The sequence below is a fragment of the Hylobates moloch genome, unplaced genomic scaffold, assembly GCF_009828535.3.
Source record: "Hylobates moloch isolate HMO894 unplaced genomic scaffold, HMol_V3 SCAFFOLD_5, whole genome shotgun sequence".
Taxonomy (NCBI): Eukaryota; Metazoa; Chordata; class Mammalia; order Primates; family Hylobatidae; genus Hylobates; species Hylobates moloch.
In genome coordinates, this window is record NW_026652280.1 from 3,769,710 (window position 1) to 3,796,876 (window position 27,167).

Here is a 27,167-nt window from a genome sequence, read left to right on the forward strand (position 1 = left end):
GAGGAACTCTCCAGGACATTGGAGTGGGCAAAGATTTCTTGAGTAATACCCCACAAGCACAGGCAACCAAAGCAAAAATGGACAAATGGGATCACATCAGGTTAAAAGGCTTCTGCACAGCAAAGGAAAAAATCAACAAAGTGAAGAGACAACCCACAGAATGGGAGAAAATATTTGCAAACTACTCATCTGAGAAAGGATTAATAAACAGAATATGGAGTTCAAGCAACTCTATAGGAAAAATATAATAATCAGATTAAAAAATAATTTAATTGTACATTAAAAAAACTAAAAGAGTATAATTGGATTGTTTGTAACACAAGGGATAAATGCTTGAGTTGCTGGATACCCATTTACCCTGATGTGATTATTACACATTGCATGCCTGTATCAAAATCTCTCATGTACTCAATAAATACATACACCTATTATGTACCCATGAAAATTGAAAATAAAATGTAGCTATTACAGTTTATTTTTATAAATATATGTAATGTATATTTCATCCTTTTACTTTCAACCTGTATATTTATATTTTATGTTGATATTTATATTTACAGGAATCTAGTAGTTAGCACATCATTGAGGTTTACATTTTTTATCCAGTCTCAGAATCCCTGCCTTTTGCTTGGATGAAAATTAACCTACACTCAATGTAATTATTAATATAGTCTATTTGTGGTTTACTCTTTTGTTTTCATTTATCTTTTTTTGTTTGTTGGATTGTTCCTTTATTCTTCCTTTCCTCTTTTATTTTTGGTTATTCAAATATTCTTTTAAGCATCTATTATAATTCTTTAATTGTCTTTTTGGCTATGGCACTTTACATTATGTGTTAGTACTTTACATTATGTGTTAGTGATTGCTGTAGAGATTATACTACACCTTTAATAATGCTATGCTTAGGATTAATATTATACTATTTCACATAATTAGTAAGAAACTTATAGCAGCATAGTTCCTCCATCCTTTGTGCTATTGTTGTTATATGTATATTACAACTATGCATGTTATTATTTTTACAATGCATTGCTGTAATATTTACTTTAAATAGTGATATGTCTTAAATAAATTGAGAAAATTATAACTTTTGATAGCAACCTACACAACTACCACTTTTAGTGTTCTTTTTTCCTTCTTATAGATCTACCTGGTGTCATTTGCCTTTAGACTACAAAAATTTACTTGTTATGCAGACATAAAGAACAAGAAATAAGTGTTTTTGTTTTGTGTTCATTTTTAAATAATAGTTTTACTTGATAAAGAATTCTGGGCTTACAGGTTCTTTCAGCACTTTGGTGATGTTAATTCCATTTCCTCCATCGTGTCTGGTGAGAAGATAAATATCACTGATATTGTTTTCTTGTATGTAATGTGTCTTTTCCTTCAGCTATTTTCAATATTTTCTTTTTTCTTTGAATTTTTTTTTTTTTTTTTTTTTTACTGAGAGTTCACTGAGAGCCTTGAATCTGTAAGTTTATATTCTTCACTGAATTGGAAACATTTTAACCTTATTTCTTAATTTTTTTGCTTTGCCCTTATGGAACTCCAATTATGTGTATAAGTTTATTTATTTATTTATTTATTTATTTATCTATTTATTTTTGAGACAGAGTCTTGCTCTGTCACCAGGCTGGAGTGGAGTGGTACGATCTCGGCTCACTGCAGCCTCCACCTCCCGGGTTCAAGCTATTCCCCTGCCTCAGCCTCCTGAGTAGCTGAGACGACAGGCATGTGCTACCACGCCCAACTAATATTTTGTATTTTAGTAGAGACAGGGTTTTAGCACATTGGCCAGGATGATCTTGATCTCCTGACCTCATGATCTGCCTGCCTTGGCCTCCCAAAGTGCTGGGATTACAGGCGTGAGCCACCACGCCCAGCCTGTGTATAAATTTATAACTTGGATATTCTCCTTTGGGTCTGTGAGACGCTGTCCTTTTATTTATTTGTTTTTTTTTTAACCCTCTCTATTCTTCAGGTTGTGTTATTGTGTACATTCATTTTCAATTTTACTGATTCTTTCCTGCTCTACTTCACTATATTCACTCTTTCAGTTAATGGAGTTCTCAGTTCTATAATTTTCATTTGGTTTTTGTTTTAATAGTTTCTCTTACTCTGCTGTATTTGTCATTTTTTCATTGATTATGACTATATTTTCCTTCAAGTTTTTGAACATATTTATAATATCTGATTTAAGTTATTTTCTGCTAATTTTTAACATATAGGACATCTTGGAGTCAGTTTTTTTTTTTTTTTTTTTGAGATAGTGTCTCACTCTGTCGCCCAGGCTGGAGTGCAGTGGTGCAATCTCGGCTCATTGCAAGCTCCGCCTCCCGGGTTCACGCCATTCTCCTGCCTCAGCCTCCCAAGTAGCCAGGACTACAGGCACCTGCCACCACACCCGGCTAATTCTTTTTGTATTTTTTTTAGTAGAGACAGGGTTTCACAGTGTTAGCCAGGATAGTCTCGATCTCCTGACTTCGTGATCTGGTTGAGACCTCCCAAAGTGCTGGGATTACAGGCGTGATGCACCAAGCCCAGCTGGAGTCAGTTTTGATTGTCTGCTTTTTCTCTTGACTATGGTTGCTTTTTTTTTGCATGTCTACTAATTTTTGGGTACTTGAGAGTCTGGCTATTACACTGCAGACTTTGGATTTTCTTATATATTTTTTGAAGAACATTCTAGCAGTCAATTACCCTGGCTGAGCTCAAACTCCAAACCCTGTTTTTCTGTCACCACTAAAATCTCTCCCTTTTATTCATCTTTTCTGCTGATCCTCCTGAAGTTTCTCCTGTGCATATGTAAATCAGAAATTAGCTAAAATTTTGGGCAGACTTTATATTTGGAAATAGAACTTCTAATTTGTATATTATCCTTTCTGTGATTTCTTCTTTCAATTTCTAGCACTCTGGTGGTCCCAAAATTTGTATTCTGACTTCTTAAGGCGGTAATCCCTGGCTTTCTGCTTGAGTCTCAGCAGCTTTATTCCACCCAGGTGTGCGTGTGCTCTCAGGAAAAAACCACATAATCCTGCATCTCACCCTGTGCAGGCCCCTCTTTAAAATATTAAGTTCCCTCGGGTTTTGTGCCTCCTTTTCATTAATCTCTAATTAGGTGATTTTTATATTTTTTTCAAAGTTTATATTTTTTATCCGTTGGAAGCTAGTCTAATACAAGCTACTCTTTTATTAACAGAAGAGGAATTCATGATCTCATCTTGATTAGAGGTATGATTGAGCGTATTTTCCTAAATTTTGTGTCATTTGATTGCTCTCTTGTCGAAAGCTTATTTATATCCATTGCCTTTTTGCTTGGCTTTTTCTCATTGATTTGAAGAAACTCCCTGTGTTTTATGGATATTAATTTTCTGTTTTAACTAATTTACATATTTTCTCCCTCTATTTTCATTAGTGAATTTTTTCCTTCTTAAAATTATAGAAATGAAGAAAATCTATACAGCCAGTTTGGAAACCAAAAGAAACGGATGTAAAATGAAACTCGATAGCAACTTAGCTTCAGGTTGCCTGGTTTTTCTGGCCTTGAACAGACATTCAGTTTGAGAAATTACAGAAAATAATAGAAACCCACAGACTTTCTCTAGGAAAGGCTGAAGTGATGAAGTGGAAGGAGAAATCTCATATATCAGTGATAGTGGTAAAATTTGGGTTTTCAAATACAGTAATCCACACTATTGTCAATGTGTGGTCCTATTTGGGGCATAGCTAACTGGTGCATTTTTCCTTCGATCAAAGAGTATTGTGTCACCCAAGTCCAGAGTTAGGCTAAGAAAAGAATTGTGAGCTGTTAGAGCTTGGGCAGGTTGTCAGCCTGTTTTTCTCTTTGTAAAATGAGATCGATACAGACTAATTTGTAGGGTTATGGTGAGAATTAAAGATGGCATGTAAAGTACCTAGAAGAGTATTCAAACTGGTATCATTTGCTATGTGTAAACACTAGAAAGTGAATTAACTTTTCTTTTATATCTTGATCCCAGATAGAACAGAGATTTTTCTGTAAATAATGTCTCATAAATTCAACTATTTACATATCTGCTTCTGTTACTTGAAGGATATGTGCATAAACACCTATTGTAGAAAGAAGAAATCCATCCTTTGTTAATACAACACCAGTTTCCTAAATGTCCTCTCTCAGAGTTAAGAAAGTAGTTTTCCCTCTACCTACTTCAAAGGATTCTTTATCATGGACCACTGGCATGAACATTCTTTATGAAAGACGATTGTGTAGGTAGTTTTGAGCATAATATGAGATAGTCTCTTTAGTGTGTGAACTGGTTAGGATGGCCACAAAGCTTCCCGTTAATGACAAAAAGAGCTTGAGAAATGCAACAAACAAACAAGCGAACGAACATTATTAAAAGAAAAAAAAGTGGAACCAGAAAATGACGGTGGAAATCGAGTGTTAGTAAGAGTGGGAATGTGCTACCAAAGAAAAGCATAGACTATCCCTCTCCAGGGAGCTTTGTGAAATACAAAACCTCCTTGTAAGTTCCTGTTTGGAAAGGGATAGGAAATACCAAATCCGTAGCCTGACCAATTCCATGAGCATTTAACTCACCCCACTTAGTGTGTCTTTAAACTGAAACCCCCCAAGAAGCAGTAGGTCCCCCTAAGCCTGAGCTCCAGTCCAGTCGCTCTCTGTCCCTGCAGCCCCTTCACTTCCTCTGCCTCATACATCCACCTTTTCCACCCCAGGATGCTGTGCTGACCTCTGCTTCTGAGAATTGGTCCTACCTCCCTTTGTGCTTCTGCAGGGAGTCGTGTGGAGGGTGGCATGCTGGTCAACACTTTCACAAAAGCAGCAAGTTTGAGATGAAATCCTGTTTCCTCCAGGCTGGGGGCAAATGTAGTCATGGGAACAGCAGCACAACACAGTGCTCTGTGCTTGTGGCCCATGGCTGAGCCTCTCAGCTTCTTCCCCAAATGTCTTGGGAGTCTGGGTTGGTGCAGAGGGGTGGCCTCTGCTTTTTGCCCTGCAGTGACTGCTCTTTTCTTCCTCTACTCTCTGGACCCCTGACTGGATTTCCTTATCAGAGACAGCCATTGATTATTGCTGAAGTCACAGATGCGCATTGCTCGCCTCGACGAGGTTTAGGTTTAGCTCAAGAGAAAGGGCTCTTGGAGAAATGCAGTAGTGGATTTACTATCTCGTGGGGTTTACCTTGACTTTCTTCCTTTCTTTACATTGCGAGGCTTCTCTCAAATTTTCCATCTCCAGCTTTCTTCTCTTTACCTTTGAGCCTCAAGGTGTCATGAGCAGAAATTTGACTAGGCAGGCAGATGTGGTGGCATTTATTTTCTTCTTAAAAACATGTGGTTGGCTGGGCGTGGTGGCTCACGCCTGTAATCCCAGCACTTTGGGAGGCCGAGGCAGGCGGATCACGAGGTCAGGAGATCGAGACCATCCTGGCTAACACGGTGAAACCCCGTCTCTACTAAAAATACAAAAAGAATTATCCGGGCATGGTGGTGGTGCCTGTGGTCCCAGCTACTCGGGAGGCTGAGGCAGGAGAATGGCGTGAACCCGGGAGGCGGAGCTTGCAGTGAGCCGAGATGGCGCCACTGCACTCTAGCCTGGGTGACAGAGCGAGACTTCGTCTCAAAACAACAACAACAAAAACCCAACCAACCAATCAACAACAAAAAAAATGTGCTTTCCCAGAAATAATATAAACAACACCACACACTCACCATATTTAGCAGAGAGAAGCAGTTTTAGTGTTTAAAGAGTTGTCATTTTTCGGAGTGATGTCCCTGCCCTGTCTCTGTCTCCTTACCTGTTTGGCCTGGGGCAGGTGATTTAGCATCCTCGTATGTGAAAGGTCGGGCCTGCATTAGGTATTTCAGGTTCACAGAGAGGGTAGCAGGGAGAACTTTCTTCCTCTGAGTACATTTTCCTAAAGTGATACTGTTTAGAATATATACATTTATGTTAATTAGCATATAATTAACAATTTTAAAGTCCACGCTTTGGTGTCATTCAATACATTCACAATGTTGTGTAAGCACCACCCCTATTTAGTCCCCAAACCTTTTAACCTGCCCCAAAGTATACCTCGTACCCAGTCAGCAGTCCATCTCCCTTGCCTCCTACCCACTAGTCTTAGAACCATTAGTCTGGTTTTTGTCCCCACAGGTTTACCTATTGTGGAAATATCACACAATATATGATATATATCACACAATGTATGTCACACAATATATAAAATCATACACAACATATGATCTTTTGTGTCTGACTTATTTCACTTGGCATAATGCTTTCAGTGTTCATTCATGTTGTACCATGTGTCAGTACTCCATTCCTTTTTATGGCTGAATAATATTCCGTTGTATTGCTATACCACAGTTTGTTTATCCATCCATCCGTCAGTGTGCATTTGGGTCATTTATACTTTTTGGTGATTGTGAACAATGCTGCTGTGACCCTGTGTATCCATGTACTTGTTTGATACCTGTTTTTAATTCTTGTAGGTATGTACCTAGGAGTGGAGCAAGTGATACCTTTTGAAAAATTTTTAAAATGAGTGTAGGTTGGTATGATGCTTGTTAGGTCTGTGATGATGAGAAAGGAGTGACAGCATGTGGAAGTGAGTGTGCAGGATGCTAGCCCTCCCTTGGTGTGCCTGTCCCTCCACCCATGTGATGTTTATTGAAGTCAACTAAGCTAGGCTGGATGAGGACAGGAGGCAGGAGGAGCTGCCATTGTGTAGCATGCACACACTTTGCCTGCTTATTCAACCAAATACTCATTGTGGTCTGCTGTGAAGGGATTTTGCAGATGCCATTGAATCCTTCTCACTTGACCTTAAGTAAGTGGAGCATGCTGGTGGGTGTGGTCAGCAGAGCCCTGCACAGGAAGGCTCAGGTATTCCTTGCTCTGGACTCCAAATGGCATCAAGATGTTCATGGCTCACCCTGCACTGGGGCCACCCTTCCTGACTGCCTGCCCTACGAGATTTTAGATCTAGTTTTCAGCCTCATGATCACACAGGGCAATTCTTGACACACAGTTCTCCATCTCTCTCTATCTGTATCTGTCTGTCTGTCTCTTCCAGTGGTTCTATTTTTCTGGCTGAACCCTGACTGACACACCCAGCAATAGCCCAGACCCTCATTCAAGCTTGGCTCAGCCTCCTCCATGAGGGCTGGGCCAGTAATCGATGTGTGTGAATGTTCAGGTGGGAATGGAAGCAACCAGAGTAACCGTGACCTTTTCAAGGGAGCAGACGTGACGTAGGTCTTGCCTCTGCTGCTCTCAGGGAATAGTGTTTCTGATTGTTTAAGAAAACATAGAAACAGAGTTACAGAAAATTTGTAAATGTTGACAACTAATTGGAACTCCTTAACAAACAATGATTGAGACTTCTGTGCCTGGAAATATGGGGTAAATATAGTTTTCTCTATTCCTCCCATTAAGCACAACTAACCCCGCTGGACATGATACATACAACACACATAAGATGAATGTGGGCCAGGTGCGGTGCATCACGCCTGTAATCCCAGCACTTTGGGAGGCCGAGGCGGGCGGATCACAAGGTCAGGATGTAGTGAAACCCCGTCTCTACCAAAAATATAAAAAATTAGCCAGGCGTGGTGGCGGGCACCTGTAATCCCAGCTACTCAGGAGGCTGAGGCAGGAGAATGGCATGAACCTGAGAGGTGGAGCTTGCAGTGAGCTGAGATCGCACCACTGCACTCCAGCCTGGGTGACAGAGCGAGACTCTGTCTCAAAAAAAAAAAAAAAAGAATAATGTACTTATACCAATACACTTAAAAACAAATGTTTCTAAAATTATTTTAAGAAATATAAACTACTGGCCAGGCGCGGTGGCTCACACCTGTAAACCCAGCACTTTGGAAGGCCGAGGCAGGCAGTTCACAAGGTCAGGAGATCAAGACCATTTTGGCCAATGTAGTGAAACCCTGTCTCTACCAAAAATATAAAAAATTAGCCAGGCGTGGTGCTGGGCGCGTGTAGTCCCAGCTACTCGGGAGGCTGAGGCAGGAGAATGGTATGAACCTGGGAGGCAGAGCTTGCAGTGAGCTGAGATCGCGCCACTGCACTCCAGCCTGGGCGAAAGTGCAAGACTCGTCTCAAAAAAAAAAAAAAAAAGACTGTGGAAGGCAGGAGAGAGGAGGCTGGCATCCCAGTGACCTTGGGTTTTCTGGGTTTTCCTTTTGCCTTATACATCCCAGACTTAGAGCTACAGAAGCTGGCAACCTGGAAAAGTCAACATGCTCAGATGAAAGCAGCTCCTACAAAACTTGCTGTCTTGCCAGAGGAGCAGGAAAGAGGCAGCCAAGTACAACAGATAACTTTTAGACAATAACCACTCCATCAGTGAAACACTGCAAGAAAACTGTGGCCCCACCAACCAGAAAAGGCCTGGTGGAGAACCTAGACATGTGGACTGAGGCAGCCAATTCCCCACTAGGGTGGTGTCAGAGAAGGCTGCATTCCAGGAGATGAGAGTTTCATCCCGCTGGCTGGCAATGATGCCTGTGTCAGTGCAGACCACTTTGGGAACATGGACTTCCCCTCCTGCCCTGCATTGAATTGTATCTCCAAAATTCATATGCTGAAGCCTTAACCCACAACATGATTGTGTTTGGAGACAGGCTCTACAAGGAGATAATTATGTTAAATGTGGTCATAAGGGTGGGACCCTGGTCCTACAGGATTAGTGTCCTTATAAAAAAGAGGAAGAGAGAGATGAAAGTCCATATGAATACACAACAAGAAGGCTCCTGTCTGCAAGCCATAAAGAGAGCCCTCACCAGACCTGGGCTCTGCTGGCACCTTGATCTTCAACTTCTGGCCTCCAGAACTATGAGAAAATTACTGTCTGTGGTTTAAGATGCCCAGTCTTCGGCAGTCTGAGTGGTAAGGAGGCCCCTTCCTGCCCCTCTGCTTTGGGGTCAGAGTGCTGGTGTCATTCAAGGCTGTGAAGGGAGCAGATGCCTGACTTTTCAGCCCCTTCTGGACAGGAAAGTATCAGCAGAGGCTTGTGGGACGGCAGAAACCATCTCCACCACCATAATGACCAGCCCCACCCTGGGTGTCAGTGGAGTGCAGCTGAGGCTCTTGGACTTCTGTCCTCATTTGGCAGTGATGAGGTGGTGGCTCCCTTCCCCATTGGAGGGGTGCCAGAGGGAGCCAGCTAAAAGGATGGTTTAGAGAAGACCCAGAGCCACGTAAGACAATATCCAAAATGTCCATGTTTCAATGGAAAACCGCTTGTCATATGAAGGATCAGGGAGATCCCAAATGGAATGAAAAAAGATGATCAGAAGCTGCCAAAACCAAAGGTCAGAGGTGTTAGAATTATCCAAAATGGGTTGAAAGAAGCCCTACAACAATGTGTCAATGAGCTGGTATGAACACACTTGAAACGAATGAAACAGAAAGTCGGAGAAAAGAAATAGAAAATCCCAGCAAAGAAATAGAAAGCCTCAGCAAAATAGTAGAAAGTATAAAGAAGCAAACTGAAATTTTAAAAGTGAAAAATACCATAAGTGGAATAAAATTTCAATGGACAGGCTCAAGGGATGAACGAGGGGAAGGAGGAGTCAGTGAGTTGGGAGTGAACACAACAGTAAGTAAACAAGCCAATTAGAAACAGACAAAAGTCATAAACAGCTATTTCACCCCAGAAGATATACAGATAGAAAATAAGCATCCAAGAATATGTTTAACATCATTAACCATTGGGGAAATGCAAATTAAAACCACAATGAGATATCACTACACATTTATCAAAATGGCTAACATAAAAAAATAGGGTCGACATCAAATTCTGGTGAAGATGCAAAGAAATGGAGTCATTCATATATTACTGGTTGGAGTGTAAAATGGTACAGCCACTCTAGAAAAATGTTGGGCAGTTCCTTAAAAAAATGAAACACACACTTAACATGCAATCCAGCAATCACACTCCTGGGCATGTATCTCAAAGAAATGCAATGTATTTTCACACCAGCACTGTCCATGGATGTTCATAGCAGCTTTGTTAATAGTAACCTCACCCTAGAAGCAGCAGCCACACCATTGCTGGGTCATTACCCAGCAATAAACTGGAGTCTTATTGATACACACAACAATCTGGACAAATCTCCAGAGAATTATTTTGTTTCCAAGAGCCAGACTCAAAAGTTAAATGCTGTTTGATTTTATTGACATAATATTCTAGAAATGATTATAGGAATGGGGAACAGCTTGTTTCCACTGGTAAAGATGGGGTGGGTGTGGAGGGACGTGGGTGTGTCTGTAAAAGGGTGAAAGGAGGGAGAGTCGTGGAGAAGGTAATGTTCTGCATCCCGGCTGGGTTAATCCTGGTGGGATGCTGCACTCTAGTTCTGTAAGATGTTACCATTCAGGGAAACCAGAGAAAGAGTGCAAGGGATCCTCTGTATTATTGCTTTTCTTTTTTTTTCTTTATTTTTTTTGAGACAGAGTCTCATTCTGTCACCTGGGCTGGAGTGTAGTGGCATGATCTCGGCTCACTGCAACTTCTGCCTCCTGGATTCAAGTGATTCTCCTGCCTCAGCCTCCCAAGTAGCTGGGATTATGGGGATGCGACACCACATCCAGCTAATTTTTGTATTTTTAGTAGAGACTGGGTTTCTTGATGTTGGCCAGGCTGGTCTTGAACTCCTAACCTCAGGTAATCTGCCCACCTTGGCATCCCAAAGTGCTGGTCTTATGTATTATTTCTTATAACTGCATGCAAATCTATAATTATCTCAAAAAGTTTAATCAACTCCCCCCAAATATTGGCATACAAATGTGTAGGATTACTAATAATTCCTTCCATTTCTAACATGCAAAACTTTTATCATGGGTACAATCATCTCTATACTTTCTGGAGTTCATTGACTATTTGGGGCAGTCATATCTGGTTGCTGATGGAAAACTTGGAACCCTGTGACCATTGCAGGCACTCCAATGAATGGCCATCATCAATATGAAACGTTGATCCATGGCCATGAAGAAACTTCTTTCTCTAAACCATTGCAATAATGTATGAGTTCTTTTTCCTTCACAAAACTTAATTAGCCCTGCAATAGAATCACAAGATGGAGGTGCATGACTCTACCTTGAGTCATGGGGCAGTTCTAAAAAACATCTGGTCACTCCAGGTTCACCCATGTAAGGCCAGGTGAAAAAGGCAGTTGAGGAAGTTTTGGTGTCTCTTGACAGGTGGATCCTTACGTTGGTCAACACATCTGCATAAGAAGCACCTCGCGACAAATCACAGGTGAGTATTTGACTCCAGAGGCCGAGCTATTCAGAGGCTCTGATTAGGATTATTGGACAAGATTCTAGACCTTTTCAGAGATTGATGCTTAGTTACTATTCCAGTGAGGTGATTACGGGATGTCAAATTCCATTGGCAATATCTCCATAACTTATGAACTTAGCACAGTTCAACTGGTGACAGTTTTGGAAATACTTTTACCATAGAATTAACCAGAAATCTCAGCTTTTAAAAACATTTTTATTGCTTTATGGAACTATATGGATTTGTTTATGTTCATTGGCCATCCATTTATTTATTCCATGAACATTTATTAGATACTTCCAAAAATAGGCCATTCTGACCTATTTTTATCAAACAAACATTGTGTTTATACATCCACAACTTTTATGAAGACTTTAATTTTTTGGGAAGCAATCATTTCAACATATTGAAACCAAAAAAAGGGAAAGCCTCAAAAACATATCCTTTATCTTCTAGTAATGCTTTCTTGATATGTGGCACTAATAGAAATGACCTTTAGATTCTGTGAGTGCCCCTTAGAGAATAAAGAAAAAAGATTCTTAAACCCACAGCTATATTCCCTACATGGAGGATTTAGATATTTTTTCATTTTTATTTCAATAACTTCCCTAAGGTGATGTCATATTTACTGTGCCAAAAGTTTCATTTTCAAATGAGATATCTTGTATGTGATAAATCTCATTGTTTTTTCACCCCGCCGAGACGGAGTTTCACTCCAGGCTGGAGTGAAGTGGTGTGATCTTGGCTCACTGCAACTTCAGCACCTCCAGGTTCAAGTGATTCTCCTGCCTCAGCCTCCAGAGTAGCTGGGATTACAGGCGCCTACCACCATGTCCAGCTAATTTTTGTATTTTCAGTAGAGACGGGGTTTCGCCATGTTAGGGCTAGGCTTAACACCTGACCTCAGGCAATCCACACCCCTCGGCCTTTCAAAGTGCTAGGATTACAGGTGCAAGCCACCACACCAGGCCTTGTTTTTATGATTATTATCTACTTTTATTAATGATTTTTCTACTGATGCTGAATTGGTTAAATGCTTCTGAAATTTAGCTTATGCTGAGATGTTTGTGCTGAAAAATGTATGCACTGAGTCAATAACACTAAGAAGTGTTTTGTTCATGATTATATCCTGTTTTATCTACAAGTTTGTATTCTTTATATTTTGTGCAATAATGTACTTATTTTCAGATTGTGATGCTTAAATGAATCCATTATCCAAAATTTTTATGTGCATATTTTGTTCCTTCTTGGACCAAACTTATTGAAGTTGAAGTGCCATTTTTTTCTTACCCTCCCACAGAATTCATCATGTAGAGAGATGCTAATGAGATATGATGGAAGAAGGGTGCACAGGTGTATTATCTGGGCTCAGATTGGCAACTCTCTGATATACACACACAGGCACACACACACACTCACATGCACACATACACAGAAAGCCATGCCTGATCAAAGACTTCCATTTGGTTGAACTTGGCAATGATTTTGAAATGTTGACAACTGTCAAATTAAGATCACCCAAGCCATTTCACAGGCTCAAATTTGGATGCAGGTCTCAGAACAGAAGGAGATAGCTCCTGGCTACTGCCCAAGTGACTTCACCATCTATCATTCAGTTAGCTGTGCTTTCCGAAACGGAGCAGTAGAGAGATGGGGGAGGTCGGCATCCAACTCCAGAAATCAGATTTTTCCGCATTTACCTTAATTGGCAGGAGGAACCCAGATTAGCCCTTTATTTAAGATGTGCAAATAAGGAGCTTGGTTATGTTTGTTCAGCTTCTCTTCTCTTAGCTTTTCCTCCTCCCTCATCTTTATTTCCATTCTCTTCCTCCACTCATCTTGGGAGGCGCATTCGTGTCTCAGTGCAGTGGAGGGGGTGGCATGCTAGTGCTTCAGTTCCCCGAGGGGCTTCATTTCTCTGTATTTGGTCCTGGTGGTGTTTTCTGTTGCTGTGTGTCAAGGCTATCCCCCTTCTCACTGTCAGTCCCAGTTAAAATGTTCATATGTTTATTGTCTTCCTCTTGATTTTAGGCTTTTTAAGAGCAATGACTGTATTGCCTCAATTTTGGTCAGTATTTTCACACCCAAACAGAATCCTGTGTAGAGGGGAGGCTTCATAAATGATATCAATGTGCTGGGAATAAACAGCGAATTTTGGTGCATTAGGATTAAACACCATTTTTCAAAAAATATATGGTACATAATGGTTGTGCATATTTGTGGGGTACATTCAATATTTTGATGCAAGCATATGATATGTAATGATCAAATCAGGGTACTTGGGATACCACCGCCACAAATAATCATTTTCATTCTGAGTTGCCGTCATTTTTGGAACTTATGGCAGAAGAAAGAAATCCAAAGTATTTACTGAAACGTTTTCTTTGTATTGTGTGATTATCTATTAGCAGATTACTCAGCTAACATTTTGACTGAATCCTTTCTGTTAAAAAAATGTAGTCTTTTGACTGTTTCCCAGAGGTATCTGCATCTGTACAGTTATCTGCTGATGTCGAGTTGAATGTCTGGGAAGTTCTCTGTACGCATGATAGATACCCTTAGAGTGCTCCTCCCTCTCTCCAAGTGGGGAGTTCCAGTTTATTCATAAATTTATATCCAGGGAGAAGAAGAAATTAAACCATAACTAACTTCAGAGTCTACTGTCAATGTGCCAGAGCAAGCTGGGTCAAAGCTCAAGCCAGTCATGTGCAGCAGACCCCACAGGCCACTGCATTCCTGAAAAGAAAATGCTACAACACCATTTTGGCCGGCATGCTCTCAGGACCACAGGACAGTAGGTTGTGAGAACAGAATGCATGTAGAAGTCATCGACATATTTGAATATTTTTGGAATTTCTTTTGTAGCTGTGGATTCAACTTTATTTGGTGCTGTGACAATAAGATACCCACATAATAGGTTAAAAGCAGATCCTTCGATGTAATATCCAGTGTTTCTTGCCTACAGGATTTCAAACAATACCTGTGAAAGCACTGAATGGCTGTTTTGGGGTGACACCCTCAGCTGTGTGTAATGCACAGGAGGACTCAGCAGTGCTTAAGCATGCAACAGACTTTGGCATTTTGCAATCTGGACTTGAGGGTACTAGCTACATGTTTTCTGGCATGAAGAAGCCAAGCTTCCTCAGAACCCCTGTGTTTTGAAACTTGAATAGGAAAGAGAAGTCCCTCGGGGCATCAGCTGTCAAATTTTCTGTTATCCTCAGCTGGGAAGCCAGCACCTTAGGCTGGTCATCAAAGGGCCCTGTAGAAACAAGAAGGCCCAGCCTCACCCCTTCTGGGAGAGGGCTCCATCTCAGGCAGTCAGGTCGAGGCTCAGAGTGTCAGACACACCCAGAAGCTGCTGTTGATGGCGGTGCAGGTTGGGTACGGTGCCACATTAGGAGGTGCCATTTGCATAGACCAAGGTATAACAGTTCCCCCATGCCCAGTTGTGCAGTGCACAATCTGAACCACAACACGTGGCAGTCAGGGTAGCGTGGACCACTTCCGGAGCTCTGCACATCCTTCTTTTGAGATGTGCATGGTCTTCTGCAATCCAGGGTGGTCTGCTCCTGCCAATAGCAGGACAGGCTCACCCTCAAGTTGCTGAGAGAGAGGGCTGGAATTTATGGGAGGTGCCAGCCCCAGCACGAAAGGAGGAGTTGGTTTACTAGTTCTTAGTATATCACTAATTGTGTAACTTTGCAGGAAAATGCTTTCTGGTTTCCAGTATATTCTGTTGAAAAAAACGGTTATGGCAATATCCCCATTTCCCATATTGAAAGATTACCTTAAAGGTAAGTTAAATAATAGTTATGCAAGTGCTAGAATAGTAGAGTTGGTAATCAAGACAATGTGCTCTAATAATCTCTGCAAATAGCACTGATGGGTAGTGTTTAGGGAATCAGATTTAAAAGACAGGACATCCTCAAGGCGAAGCACGGTCATTTGTGTTCAGTATGTTGGTAGGCTCCAAACATGAAATATGGTTTCTTTGAAAGAATACATTATACTATTTGCTTTGATTAAATAATGTTGCATTTTTCTAAGCATCAATGACTCAGAAAGTATCCAGACCCAGAACCCACTGCTTTAAAGAAAAATCTCCAAATCACTTGCATAAAATGTGTGTTGAGAAGAAACATGAGAGGGAAAGTAAATGGGTACTGGGGACCCCTTTCCCACCTCAATTCCCTGTTGTCCCCGGATCACTCTGTGCCTGCGAGAAGTCGGACTTCCACTCTGCTCTGAGGACACATTCTAAATCATTCTGCTGGCTTCCCTCATGCTTCCAATAACGCTCTCATTACAGGGTTCAGGGTTCACAAATACTGCCTGCAGCCACTCTGCACAAGAATCTTTTTGTATGAATTTAACCAAAAGGTACCACTGTGATTTAACGGCAAACAAATCATTCCCGCAATCCAAGGGCTTTGCTGGGAGAGGAGCTGGCAGGCCTGCCAGTGGCGAGGCTTGGCCAGGTGGGCAAAGAAGGTTCGGGTGGGTGCACCGGTGGATCCTGGCAGCAGCCCTCAGATCCCAGATGCCTCCTTGCTGATGTATGAGGAGCGACAGGGCTGGCTGCTCCTGGACAGCTTGTGTGGTGTCGGGGAGGCGTGAGCAGCAGCTGTCACAGGCTCCACCACAAGATGTCACCAGCACCCTCGGTGCCTGACCTGCGTCGCAGGAGCTGGGTTGCCTGGAATGTTTTTGTACGAGTTCTGCAGCATCTTCATTGAAGGCGACGACACAGGGTGAGGGGGCCTCTTTTCTTGTCTAAGTTCACAGGAATCACAGCGTCCTCTGAGTTCCTTGGTGCCCTGGAAAGGCGGAGAGGAGTGGGGATGATTGGTGGGCGTGGGAGTGAGCAGAAAGGGGATTGCACCAGGGTGTAGCGCACACGCTGCTCAGAGTGAGCTGGGCAGTCAGGCTTTGCTGATAAAATCCAGGCAGGTGTCTTCCCCATGAGCTTCCAATGCGGTGGCTAAGTGGTTGGAGGGTCTGGGAGAGACCTGGCCACTTCGTCTCTCTAGAGGCTTGCATATTTACAGTCATTATTGTACAGATACCAAATCCCCATTAAAAATAAACTGAACTCTGTGAAGGTTCTCATGGTGCTGAGAGGGCACCATCACTCTGAGTCCCCGGTGTAGGGGGCTGCGGGCTCCCCTCAGCCCCCTGGTTGCCCTGCGCCACACCCCGCGTGGCATTCTGGCTCCAGGAATAATAGCCAGTTGTATTTATCTTACACAGGAGCATGACTGTTCAGGCCCAGTTTTCCTGGGAGGTACTGAAGAAGGATTTTGCAGCTGAGCAGCTGCACCCTGGGTGAGGGATTTGAGGGGAACCCATGCTCCGAGGAGGCCTGTGCCAGTGGGGCCCCCTGGCGCTGGGGAGCCTGGGCCGTGATGGAGGCCTGGGAGCTGAGGATTCATCTTCTCATTCTTTCCTTCTCCCCACGATGAACCACACTTTCCTGGAGCGGCAGGGCCCTCTTTTACACTCACAACCAACCCAGACTTTCAAGTCTGTCTTTTAAAGGGATCACCTTGACAATGCAGATAAACTTTTGGAAGAAACGGCTGCGTACTTATTTGTAGATCTCCTCAGAAAAGGGGCTGGAGGGGCTCACATATTTATATGGCCAGTGAGCGAGGCATTAGATCCAGTGTTAGGGCACAAAATTATGTCTGTCCAAGTGAACAGTGGGTCAAGGAGGGGCGGGCCGAAGTGAGATGTAAAATATTGTGCATTGAAAATATCATTACATTCTCAAGGCTGTATACATTTTGTGGGTTACTTCTTTAAGCAGCACATTCTCATTAAAATTTACCAAGCCATCAGGGGCATTAAATAAGTTCTTATGTAGCTGTGCTTTTCTTTTTCTGAAAATTTTAATGCATCCTGAAGTGACAGTTGTTCAGTGAAACAGGGTCCCTGCAATGCCCGTTATGAGTGATTCAACGCTAATTAGAAATTGATGAAGGTTAATTTTGTATGAAAGTTCCTAACTTTAAAAAACCCTAATATGTATTTTTATGCCTAATGTTCGTGGGATTTGATGGGGGAAGTGCCGGGCAGTGGCTACACAGCAGGAAGGCAATAAGGCACGGAATGGATACTCGCAGACAGGGCTCGATTTGGCCTCGCGGAATTGTGCAATCAGACACCACGTGAATATCCAGCATGGCTCCTGTCCTCTGAGCCCTGGTGGCCCAGGGCACCATCAAGTCTACATGGTCTTGTCAGTACCACAGCACTCAACACAGACAGCATGGCTCTCTCAGCCACTGCTGGGTCATTACAACGTACGACTTCCAAGAGCCAGAGTCCTCCAGTGACCTCGGAACTTTCCCCGAGTACCTAAAGCACAACCAGAGCATGGGTGTGTGGGAGGATGCCCTGCTTTCCGTGCTGCACCTTCTGTGGCCACCGTTCGCCTAAGGGCAGCAGGATAAAGATGGTAAGGAATTCAGCTCTTCGTGTTCGACAGATCTCAGTCCTGTTTGGATTTTACATAAACAACTATTTCCCTGCATATCAGCCTCACCATCCTGTGCTAGGATTCACGGTCCTGCATGGTCTGGCCCCATGCTTCCTTTTGATCCTTGTTTCCTGGTTTTCCTTGCTGTGGGTTGAATTGTGTCCCCCGGAAGAAGGTTTGGTGAAGCTCTGCGCCCTGGAGTCTATGGATTGGAACTTGATTGGGTCACATTGGTCCATTTAAGCATAGTGATCAAGTTAAGAGGAGGTCTTGTTGGAGTGGGTGGCCCTAATCCAGTGACTGATGACTTTTTTTTGTTTTTGAAACAGAGTCTTCCTCTGTCGCCCAGGCTGGAGTGAGGTGGCACAATCTTGGCTCAATGCAGCCTCTAACACCTGGGTTCAAGTGATTTTCATGCCTCAGCCTCCCGAGTAGCTGGGATTACAGGCATGCACCACCACCCCCAGCTAAGTTTTTGTATTTTCAGTAGAGATGGGGTTTTTGCCATGTTGGCCAGGCTGGTCTCAGACTCCTGGCCTCAAGTGATCTGCCTGCCTTGGCCTCCCAACGTGCTGGGATTACAGACGTGAGCCACTGCGCCTGGCCTAATGATATTTTAGGGAGAGGAAAATTTGGACAAGGACACATGGAGGAAAGATGGCCATTGGAGACGGAGGTGGAGATTGGGGTGACGTTGCAGCAAGCAAAGGTGCCCATTCCAAGGATTGCTGGGCACCACCTGAAGCCAGAAGAAGCCAGGCAGGACTCTGCCCTGGAGCCTTTGTGGGACGCGTGGCCCTCCTGACACCTTGATTGTGAACTTCCAGCCTCCAGAATGTGAGAGAAGAAATTCCTGTTGCTTTAAGCAACTCACTGTGTGGTACTTTGTTATGGCAGCCCCAGCAAATGTATGTCTAGGAGACATACATCAGCCTCTTACCAAACCCAGTCCTGGCAAGGCCGCACCCTGTCCCTCTCTCCTGAGTTCCTGTGCTCTGTCTCTTCCTTCCTTCCCCATCACCACTCCTCCCTTCAAAATCCCATTCATCTTCCTAGTGCCATCTCAAATTCGCCTCCTCCATGAAGTCTTTTCTGACTTTCTAGATGGTTGAAGATTTTTTTTTTTTTTTTTTTTTTTTTTTTTTTGTGGAGATGGAGTCTCACTTACTCTGTCGCCCAGGCTAGAGTGCAGTGGAGCAATCTCAGCTTCCTGTAACTTCCACCTCCTGGGTTCAAGCAATTCTCCTGCCTCAGCCTCCTGAGTAGCTGGGACTACAGGTGTGTGCCACCACACCTCGCTAATTTTTGTACTTTTAGTAGAGACAGGGTTTCACCATGTTGGGCAGGCTGGTCTCAAACTCCTGCCTCAACTGATCTGCCTGCCTTGGCCTCCCAAAGTGCTTGGATTACAGGTGTGAGCTACCGTGCCCGGCCAAAGAGTCTCTCTTCTCTGCATTCTCATAAGACATTGAACTTTTCTCACAACATTTATATTCTGTATTCTATCATACCTATTTATTCCTGTATCTTATTGCTACTAGACTTAATGCTCTTTGAGGGAAGAGTGCATGAATGAATATTCTGTTTTGCATTCTCTGAAGCATGTAATGAGGTGTGCATGCAGGAAATATTGTTAAATTGAAATAAACAGTTTAATTCTAGATTAGTAGACTATTTGATAATTACCAATTCCTAAGATGCTTTCAATACTCATTAAATTTAATCTACCTATTTTAGTTCTTCCTTATTCCTGGCTAGTACTGTGTCAACCATTAGGAATGAATTTCTAGCAGTGCTGGGGCATGGCAGATGTCTAAGGAATATTTGTTGAAGGTATGAATGCATTTATACTAATGTAACTGAGTATAATGCCCACCCTCAAGGAGGTTACAGTCTAGTAGGGTGTGAGTAACCAGATTATTTCAGTGTGAAACATGCAAGGATAAAGGTGTGCACGGGTGTCTTAGCACAGAGTAAGGTGCTTGTTTTAGTTCTGCGGGATGTCAGAAGGGCTCATTGAGAGAGCTGATAAGCTGTCATGAGAGATGTGAAGGATATTGATGGGTGAAGAAAAGAGAAGTCAGGGAGGCATGGAGAGAAGGTGGACGGGACCACGGCTGCTCAGTAGAAATAGAATGTGAGCTGCATACCCAAGGTATGCATCTACTATGAATCTTCGTAGTAGGACAGTAACAAGAAACAAGTGAAACTGATACTCATCATATAGTTTATTTAAGCCAATATATCAAAAATCTTATCATCATTTCAACATATCATTAATATGAAATATGTTAATATTTTGCATTGTTTTGGCACCAGGCCTTCAAAATGCAATGTCTCTTTTCCACGTACAGCTACGTCTCAAGTGCTCAGTAGCCACATGTAGCCAGTGGCAACAATACTGAACAGCACAGGAGTGGACAAAGGAGGACACTCAATAGCATGAAAGCCTGAGGGGTGAAGGCTGTGCTGGTGATCATAAGCATTTCCTGATGACTGAAGGATAAAGGTCAAGGCAGAGGGTGGAGGATGAGACATTTGCACCTGTGAAGAGTGGGTTCTGGAGGGTCCTTTGACATGCAGAGGGGCTTAGGATCTGTCTTGTAGTGATAGGGTCCAGACCAAGGTTTTCAGCAGAGACTGGCTTAATCTGGTGAGTGTCTGAGGCAGACCTCTAGGGTGGTCATGTGTGTGTGCATGTGTGTGTGTGTGCATGTGTGCGTGTGTGTGTGAATGTGTGTGTGACTGCATGTGTGCATGTTTGTGCGTGTGTGTGTGTGCGTGTGTGTGCGCGTGTGTGTGTGTGAATGTGTGCATGTCTGTGTGTGTGTGTGTGTGTTGGGGGTGGATTGGAAGGGGCAATTCTAAAGGCAGAGAGATGATGTATGAGGCTACTGCAACAGTCCAGATAAGGGACAATGAAGCTGTGAACCGGGTAGTGGTGATAATGAGAGAGACGGGAGTCCAACCCTCAGGAATGCTTGAGGTCTGGTTGGGTGTTGAGTGACTGGCATGATGAAAAGATGCAAAGTTCAGCTTTATAAGGGTGGCATCACACAGGTGGATGGATGTAGAAGCTCAAGGGCAAGGAATGGTAACTTTGGGGTCTTCAGCCTACAAGTGGAGTGAGTTAGAACCATTGGAATGGAGGAAAGCATCCAGTGTGTAAATAGGCTGGGATGGAGATCCACTTAAGTACTGGATATACAGGAAACTATGACCAGGACCAAGAACACATGACCCAAGAATTAGCGGGGAGCAACAATAGAGGTGGGTTCTTGGGATAACAAAGAAGTGGGGTTTCAAGAAGAAGTGTGTGGTCAACTGCACCGGACACATCCTGGGCACTGTCCAGTGTGTCCACCAATCTGAAAACGACACACATCTGAGTTCCTAGTGCATTGATTTGAGTTGATTGATCGATTTATCAGACCCTGGGCATAGTCAGATTTCTAAAGAAGCAGAGCTAGGGGTCTGGGTTAAAGCAGCAGCTCCATGTGTAAACGTCGAATTGCAGGATATGGTGACCTTTGAAAATGGGTTGAGTTGCTGGCGATGAAGCACTATGAGCAGCACGAAGGGCAGTTGATAGACTTTGATCAGTTTGCCAAATATTCACATGTATCAAATGTAGGTGGAATTTATAGGACATTGTAAGAAATGATTTCAAAATCACATTTTTATTGACCACTGCTTAAAAACCTACACAGAACACTTTTCAGATCAGTAGTGTGAACCTGAGTGAACTCTCTTGGCCACAACCAAAATAATAATAAAAATGACAGTAATGATAATGACACTGTCACTACTGAAGACAAACATTTGTAAAGTGTTAAAATGTGCCAGGCGCTGTTCTAAGCTAAGCCCTTTACATATTTTCTTTCCTTCAATTCACACTAAGCTGCCTGCATTAGGTAGATAGTATTTTAACTTTAACTCGGTTCATTTTAATAGATATAATTTAATTACTTAAATTGAATTAACTTTTAATTGAACTCAAATTAAAAGTTAAAATTAAAATTTTAATTTAACTTACACACCCAGCCTTAGGTGGATACTATTAACATACCCATTTTATAGATGAGGAGCCCGACAGAGACCACAGGACTTGCCCAAGGCCACACAGCTAATAAGCTAGCTGTGATCTTTTGTGGGGTGACTAGATGTCCTGAGGGGTGACCCTGGCTTCATGACAGGGAAGAGCACTGGCTACTGGAGGCAGATAGATCTGCTCTGCAATTCTGGCACATTTCTGGACATTTCTGGAGCTGCTATTTTGGCTAATTTGTTAAAAATGCTGAAACTTGGCCAGGCGCGGTGGCTAATACCTGTAATCCCAGCACTTTGGGAGGCCGAGGTGGGTGGATCACCTGAGGTCAGGAGTTCGTGACCAGCCAGACCAACATGGTGAAACCCCATCTCTACTAAAAATACAAAAATTAGCCAGGCGTGGTGGCTTGCACCTGTAATCCCAGCTACTCAGGAGGCTGAGGCAGGAGAATGGCTTGAACCCGGGAGGTGGAGGTTGCAGTGAGCCGAGATTGTGCCACTGCACTCTAGCCTGGGAGACAGAGTGAAACTCCGTCTCAAAAAAAAATTGCTAAACCTTACTTTCATCATTTGTCAGATAAGCCTAGCATTGCCACCCTCTGTCTTGTAGCAAAGATGAAATGGAGGGAAGGGTATTAGCTACGTGGCATACACATTGCTTTTGAGTTGATTCTTAGTAAATTGTCAGTGGAAAGTAACAACTTAGAACATTGAATTGTTTGAACTCTTGTGAGTCTAACTTAGAATCTTTCATAAAATAATGTTGTAAAAAGAATATAGAAGACCAAATTCTAGTCCTTGATTCATTACAGCTGGGAGATTTGAGGCACTGTATTTACTTCTCTGTGGCTTTTGCTGAAAATACTAACCACGCTGGGTTCTTTGGATTAACTCAAGTACATGAAAGAACCTTACTTTTAGTAGCATTGAAACGAGATTCCAACTAAACTGATAAATCCTTGTTGCTTTCTGTTTATATTGCAGCTTTACAGAGCATCCTTTGCGGTCAGGGAGAAGATGCTGGAATTCCCATTTTACAGTGAAAGCAACAGAAGCTCAGAGAAATTTATCTGCATCCCCAGTATCCCCTAATAGGTAAGGGGTGTCAAGCCACTTCACTGCCCGGGTAGCTTTCTGTATTTACTTCTTTTTTTTTTTTTTTTTTTTTTTTTTTTTTAGCCAGGGTCTGGTTCTGTTGCCTAGGCTGGAGTGCAATGGTGCGATCTCAGCTCACTGCAACCTTTGCCTCCTGGGTTCAAGTGATTCTCATGCCTCAGCCTCCTGAGTAGCTGGGATTACAGGCGTGTGCCACCACACCCGGTTAATTTTTGTATTTTTAGTAGAGACGGTTTCACCATGTTGGCCAGGTTGGTCTCAAACTCTTGACCACAAGTGATCCGCCTACCTTGGCCTCGCAAAGTGTTGAGTTTACAGGCTGGAGCCGCTGTGCCCGGCTTTACATTTACTTTTTCATGGGCCCTTTGGTTTCCTTGACTTGTGGCACTCCACGCCTTTTGTTGGAAGTGTGACAGACGGTGTTCACTGGGCACCCAGGGCCCTGGCCCTACGTCAGATCTGTAATGTTTGATCATCCAAGTCACTTGCCCTCTGAAGGCCTCTTTGATGCCTTTGCCCCTCACAGTTGCTCTCAATGACTTCACCATCCTGGCCAGTACTTCCTATTGGCATCCATTGGCTTCCATTTTTAATTGCATGTGTCACGTTTTTGGTAATTTATTATATAGAATTATTGCTTCCACTAATGGTTCTTGAGGGCTCTTTGGCCTCTATCAAGAACGTTCTTTTGTTTTGTTTATGGACAGAGACTATGCCCTAGGCTTCTACAGCTCTTGGTGGCTAACCCTCTTTGACCTATAGAAGGTGCATGGGAAACACTTCCAAAAGGGACACGGAATTCATTCGGAAACTCGGCTCCTGCCCAGTGTGCTGGGCCCTGTCCAGGAGGTTTGAAGAGAAATGTGGGTGCTCAGTGAGGTAGGCTGATGAGCCAGGGCCTGATGGAAGCCTTTGTGCAATGGAAGCATTTCCACAATCATTAGGCTTCTCTCACCAGGCAATGCCATCAGCAACATTTGAAGAACTCAGACTCGTGTGAATTCTGGATCCTCCAAAGACACATGCAGGGGCAACACTACTCCTCCAGTGAGCGCCACTTGTGCTGCCACACAAGCAAAAATTGACTGGGGACGCTCCGCTGTTCTCTGCCCTGAGCTGCACCATCCCCAGGCTTTCCCGTGAAGTCCTTTTGTCAGTTCCCTAATTCTTCCTTGCTCTTCCTTGAACATTTCCAATTTGAACATATATAGTACAAACTAAGATTTATTTTCTACATACAGGTTTTGTTTGTTCCTTTACAGGTAAAAATTAAAGAATTAAGCTGGACATGAAAATCCTAGTCATATGAGAGTGTTTCTCCCTTCCCTTCCCTTCCTTAAAAATTAACGAATTAAGCTGGATATGGAAATACTAATCATATGAGAGTGTTTCCTCCCTCCCCCTTCCCTTCTCCTTCCTTCCTTCTTTCCTTCTTCCTTCCTTCCTTCCTTCTTCCTTCCTTCCTTCCTTCCTTCCTCTTCTCTCTCCTCCTCCTCCTCCCTCCTTCTTCTCTTCCTTCTTTCCTCCCTTCCTTCCTTCCTTCCTTCCTCCGTCCCTCCCTCTCTCCCTCCCTCTCTCCCTCCCTTCCTTCCTCCTTTTCTCCGTCCCTCCTTTTTCTTTTCTTTCTTCTTCTGTTTGTTTTTGCCAGGCCTAGATGAAACAGAAAGTAACTGGAAATTTCATAAGCCTCTGATTTCCTGATCTGAGTAACAAATCATGCAGTGCTCTCCAGCTTCTGGGGGAGGAGGCTGGAGCCTGGGCTGCCCCTCTGCCCTGCCCCAGAGCTGCTGGACTATGCATCCTGGAGACGGCCTTAGTGAGGGGCTGACTGAAGCTGGGCCCTGGCCCATGTTTCTGTGGGTGCGGGGGGCCTGGGCGGTGACATTGCCCAGCCAGTGGCCCAGCTTCAGCTTGCTTCCTGGGATTTCACAGGATTTCTGTTCTAAATGTGACCATAGGTAGCACAATAACTTTATTTCCCCCTTGGAAAACTCCCTGCCTCCACCCTCCCCTCTGCCTGCCCCCGCTCCCAAGCAATCATCCTGTGAGTCTCTGCTAATGGTGCTTCAGAGAAAGATCAAAGTTTCACAGATAAGTGTTCTTTTACACAATGTTCCTGACACTCCATTTGGTAAACAGGATTTTTTTTTTTTTTGCTTAAAAGAACATATAAACATGCCAAGTGAGATGGATTGGTGGTCACTTTTCTCTTGTATTTTCTCCTCTTTGACTGCAGTACTTGTGCAGAGTCCAATCCTAGCACTGCCCCAAAACAACCAAACTTGGCCTGTGTTTGCACATGGAGAAAAAAAGTATGCAGAAAAATGTAAGAAATAATGCCAAATGTAAGCTGGAGGCTGGTAAGCATCTCAGATGTCCATCTCTGGCATTGGATGGCAGTCTTGTTTTCTCTTTAAATAATTTTTTTGAAATAACCTCTTACGAAACTTCTTTCTGCTCAGTGCCTTCCTAACAAATAAGGGAATACTGTCCCCCACCTCTGACCTTTCTTCGCAAAAGAAAACGCCCGATAAACAAAAACACAAAACAAAAGGGGACTTAAGTCCCCCATAGTTCCTGTTATAGCTTCTCCAAAAACATGGGCTCATTAGCAACACACATATAAAACCAAAGGCTCCATTTAACACCGTGAGGATGGATCTTTAGGATGTTTCCTTTCTTTTCTTGGTAATTGGAAACAGATTGTGATGACTGTCGGGAACGGAGGCTTTTGCTTCCCAGGGGTGGTGACTGCCGAGCCTGAGAGCCTGTGAGATAGTTGTGAGCTGACGAGGGGCTCTTGTGCAGGCTGGAGTGCGCTGTCTACGCAGTCACCACCTGATGCCGTATTTTCAGGAACGTGTGTGTGTATAGTTTGTACAACAGCAGGCAGCGTCCCTGGCTTTGGGTGAAATGGCCATTTCAGGTACTACAGGGCAGGTATTTGTCCTCACCTTTGTTTCACTTGGGCCTCCATGGGGATGCTGTGGACAGGGTGCTGGGATGAAAAGCTTTCTGCAAGACGCCTGCTCGTCCATCCAATTTCCTGCCCTCCTGGGGGCTCGGGGAAACTCTCTTGGTTTTGGTCTTGCCTGACTGGCAGCAGTCTTGAGGACTTTGCTTTCTAAACCTTGGGACAGGACTTTGCTCCCTAGAATGGAGAGCCTTAGGAAGAGGTCTCCCTGAGGGGACGGCACAGGAGATGGCTGTTCAAAGGCCCAGCTGGTGCATCCACAGTGCCCACCTCTCAGGACGCCTGCCCTGCCCTCTGCCCTGCCCTCCGCCCTGATGCCTGTCACTTCCCTGCCACCAGAAGTTGCCAAGATGGGCTGAAGCAGCTGGAGCAGCTGAATGGAGGACAAGCCTCTTCATTCCTCACGGATCCATTACTGGGATATTTAAATGCTTTCTGAGTCTCCTTGGCCCAGTTCTGGTCGCTTAGGAACACAAAAGCATTGCTTTTAGCCCGTTGTATTTAACTTCCATTAATCTTTGCACGAGTCTTTTGTATGTTTGCCGAAGAGGGAAGTTCTGACACGTTAGTGTGGTCTGCACAGCCTTGTGGAGGTGCAGTGTTTTATACAATGTGAATTTCTAAAATTCCGAAGTGTGACACGCCCCCTTACCTTATTCTTACGTGTGTAATTAAGGCCCAGCAGTGACACTTTAAGATAGGAGACATGCCCTGCCAGACAGATTTTTGAATGTTTCATAGTTGTTACTGCACCCACTATATATTAATGTATTCCAGGGCTTGGTTCCTGCAAGATCTGATTCATTCACTTCTATGTCCAAGGCCTGATTCCTCTATTCTGCATTAAAATTTTTCATTAAAAAAATTTAAAGAGCAAAGTTGCTGAGTGAGCAAAGGACGGATTGGCCTCTCAGCACTGGGACTCCCTACAGACCAGCTCGCTGCCCTGAGAAAAATGAGTCGATGGGCCCAGCTCAGTCCCTAATGAACGGCAGTAGATCACATCACAAAAACTAGACACGCATAATTTGGCACCATTGACAGCAGCCTCCCCACCAAAGGCTTGGGGCTTTTATGTCTGAACGAATGTGAAGCTTGGAACTATCTTTGACCTTAAATTGTGAGAGGGCTGTGTGCTGGGGAGGAGAGGGAGGCAGGTGAGTGGGGCGCGGGCAGGAGGGGTGGGTGTGGCCATGGGATGCTGCCTCACCCCACCCAGTTCTTGGGTCTCTGGGTC

General features: G+C 43.6%; 1 long non-coding RNA gene across 1 annotated transcript in view; it reads left to right on the forward strand.

Annotated features, from left to right (window-relative positions):
* Nucleotides 1-24,233, forward strand: part of LOC116468461 (uncharacterized) — a 44,341-nt gene extending 20,108 nt beyond the window's left edge. The window contains exons 2-3 of the long non-coding RNA XR_004248062.2: nt 22,825-22,935; nt 23,664-24,233. This is a non-coding gene — a long non-coding RNA (uncharacterized LOC116468461). The remainder of the gene's footprint in view (nt 1-22,824; nt 22,936-23,663) is intronic.
* The last annotated feature ends 2,934 nt before the right edge of the window (nt 24,234-27,167 follow it).